Here is a 4,066-nt window from a genome sequence, read left to right on the forward strand (position 1 = left end):
AACTTCTGTTTGTTTTTGGTTTTGTTTTTCATTTATGGTTCTAAAGCACCATATATTTTAAAAGCAATGGGACAATAAGAGATTATGTGTCACTAGATAGTAACTAGTCTTAACATTAGTCACTAGATAATTTCACTATATCGCAAATTAAATCAATTAATAGAAATGAACTAATTTCTATTAAAAAACTCAATTCTTCAACCTATGTACCATCTTGTTATTGCGTCATGCAAAAAGAGGTAACATATAAATTGGTAATGATACCAGTTAATGCTGTTCTTAGAATTAAAAGCACTCAAAAATTTTAATAATAAATAAATGAATTATTAATTATGAATTCAAATAAATTTATTAATAATTAACAAGATTAAAAATATTAAAATCCAAAATTTATAAAGGACTTCCTTAAGGATGAAGCCTCTAAATTTTTATCTCAGTGTAGCATTAACTACTATTCAGACAGTGTTTAAAAGAAGCCAAATTTTGGTAATATTTAAAAAAAATTGTAAGAATTTAATATTTAGTTGAAGGAAAGGATAGGAGTGACGCAGAACATAATGAAATTAGCTTTCCTGCATACAGTTTTCATTGGTGCCATTTGATAGCCCTATAGCGATGTTAGTACGTTGAAAAAAAAATTCATAGTTAAAAGTAATTTCCAATATGACGCATACAGATGGTTTAAGAGTTGGAAAAGTTTACTCTCAACCATGTTTACATGAGGTTTAAATTATTATATTTATTTATAATATTATTATTGTGGTAATCAAAATATTATTTTATAAGTGCTGGACAACAATGCGCTAACAACAGCTAACTTATGTATTTATTATATGTATTTGTGTTAAATATATTTATGGAAATGAGGATGGCCAAAAGTTGTACAAAAGACCGCAGTAATTGTCCATTAAATTATTTTTATTTTAAGTGACATTTTGATCTTTCAAACTTAATAATTAATTTATTTAACTGCTCTGCAGCTAACTGTAAAATTTATTAGAACTTAGGAGCTAAACATTTTTATATATGTATAAATAACAACCAAAGATATTTAATACTTGTTATGTTCATTAAAAGGGTTAGGTTGATGACATAACTCGAGCTGATGGTTGACCATAATGAACCAATCCACTGATTTAGGGCTGCCAGATACTCAACATATTTTTCCCAATTATTACCGATTTGTATTGCGGGACAATATTATTACTGGATGAAGTAATTTAAGCTTCTTTAGTTTCACGTATCTATACATCTCACTGACTTGTGAGTCTAATGCCTAACGCCGGCAAATTTTGGGTACAGTGATTTTAGAAAGCCTTCAATTAATTCGAGATTTTAGCCGTGATTTCCATCCAGATTTTGAGATTTTCAAGATAATTTTAAGATTAAGTAAAAAATCTCAATCACAAGACCAATAAGGGCTTCCACAGAGATAAAAGACAATTAACTATATAGGATTTTTCCCTAACAAGTAGGCTTCTGGTAAGATGTTAATTACTAAAAACTATGACCATTTTTCAAGCTATAATCTAATTGAAGGGCAACGCTAGTGAGCTGGCCCTTACCAAAAAATAAGTTTGATTTTAGTTGGTAGTTAGTTGGTATACACATTTTAGTTGACATTAAGTTGGTTTTAAGTAGACTCAAGTGGTTCAAATATTTCAATAAACTAGTTGAAGGGGTAATAAGTTGTTATTAAGTTGATGGGAAAATACTTTTTTCTTTAAGTTGGTAATTTTTGAACTTCCGTGACAAATTTTTAAACTTCCGTGACAAATTTGTAACTTCAGAGACAAATTTTTGAACTTCCGTGACAACTTTTTAAACTTCCGTGACAACTTTTTAAACTTCCGTGACAAATTTTTGAACTTCCAAGACAAATTTTTGAACTTCCAAGACAAATTTTTGAACTTCCGAGACAAATTTTTGAACTTCCGAGAAAAAAATTTGAACTTCCGAGACAAATTTTTGAACTTTTAAGACACATTTTTGAACTTCCAAGACAAATTTTTGAACTTCCAAGGCAAATTGTTTACTTCCGTGGCAAATTTTTACAAGTTTATATATTTATATATTTATTTTAAAACTTAGTATTTGCTTAGACCGGCCCCACAAATTGAAACCATTAACGTAAAATACAGTTGTAACTATACAAAAAGAGCTAGCCTTATGGCAAAGAGAACAAATAATATTCTTTCTCAGATAGTTTTACATTACTATTATTATTATTTCTAATGGGTGCTCTTTCATTTTCAGCAATAAAATTTTTATATTAAATAACAAAAAGTATTAAAAATATTCAATATTTTTTAGTTCGTCGCCGGTTCCACTCTACAAAAAATTATCTGTTTTCACCATTGAGTTGGGAATATTAATCTAGAGATCCAATCGAAACGTCGGATTTCAGTATTTCGCGAAACAAGTTTTTAAAAATAAGAATACTGTCGTCTGCTCCCATCGGCGTCCCAATTCTCCCAAATGACGAGAAAACGTTATCATTCTACCCGTGGCGCCGTCTATCTCTCAATGATTCGTTCAAATAAGACTCGTTTTCAAGCAAAAATATTTTTTTCTTCAAAATAATGGATGGCGCCACGGGTCATATGATAACGTTGCTCGTCATTTTAGAGCAGGCGGCACATTCGTATTTTTCAAAAACTTGTTTCGCGGGGAGCAGATTTGATTGGATCTCTAGATTAATATTCCCAACTCAATGGTTTTCACTTCATTGGTTAAAAAACTGATTATTAAGCCTTGGTTTTCATAAATTATATTGCGATATCATATTTCGTTTTCTAATTAAAGCCCTTCGATGGAAATAAAACGGCAAAAATGCAAGCATTCAAAAAAAATAATTTAACTTGCCTCATAGTGGTCAAAAAAATCTGTATACGCGTAAATTCAAGCCATCACTGAGAATTAAAACAAACCAAAGAATATAAATATTCCAGTTGCATTGATGAAGGCTATGAGACTTCTATTTAATACACTCTGTTGTCTTTGCAATATCGTTTCTGCCTGGCAACGCTGCTCCCAGCAATAAGCCCCATTGAATTAATCGCGGATCAGGGCTCTATTCTTGCACCCCTTCTCTTCATTGTTTTAATAAACTCTCTTCCTGCTGCAGTTCGCGAGGCCTTCGTCGCACTCTTTGCTGATGACACCAAACTTTACCTTTGCATTAAAACTTCTACTGATTGCCTTAGGCTACAATCAGACCTAAACGCTGTGGTTTCCTGGGCTACCTCTAAGGGTCTCTCCTTCAACTCAGACAAATGTTCGGTCCTACACCTTGGTAAAAAAAACCCTAACCATATCTATACCATTAACGACGTCTTCATTAAAACCACACTTTCTTAGCGGGACCTTGGTATTTTGGTAGACCCTGCTTTAAAATTCTCTAGCCATGTCAATAAAGTCTGTAAAAAAATTCGCTCAACCACTGGTATTGTCCGGCGCAACCTCCTTTTCCGCTCTCCAAAACTAATCCGAAATCTCTACAACTCCCTTATTCTCCCCCACTTTGATTATTGCTCCCCAATCTCACATTTCTGCCCTCCACAAAGCTCTAAATTCATTAACTAAACTTTCCCACAAACTATCTCATCATCCTGCCCCCACCCGCCTACGCCTTCTTCATATCGACCCTGTCCGCCTTCGTCATCGCGTTAACAACCTCTGCTTACTGTTTGATTTCTTCCATAACAATTTAACCCTTAACCTTTCTGACTTCTTCTCCATCAATACCTCCTCTACCCGTGGTCACTCCCTAAAATTATCTAAACCAAGGGTCTCCTCCGCCCAGCGCCTAAACCATTTTTCATCCGGGGTCATTAATGACTGGAATTCTCTCCCACAAGACATAGTCTCAATTTCCAATCGCCACACATTTCGCCGCCATGTCTCTGATTTTTTACGTAACAAATGCCCCCTTTAATTATTTAGTCTTCCACTTGTATATTGTTTTGTTTTTTTTTTCCTACCCGCTGCCCCTTTAGCCGTGCCATTTACTTGTCATATTCTCCTAAATTTTGCTCTCTTATTGTCACTGAATCTGAAAATACGT

This window comes from Leiobunum rupestre, chromosome 3 (assembly GCF_980474605.1).
Source record: "Leiobunum rupestre chromosome 3, qqLeiRupe1.1.hap1, whole genome shotgun sequence".
Taxonomy (NCBI): domain Eukaryota; kingdom Metazoa; phylum Arthropoda; class Arachnida; order Opiliones; family Sclerosomatidae; genus Leiobunum; species Leiobunum rupestre.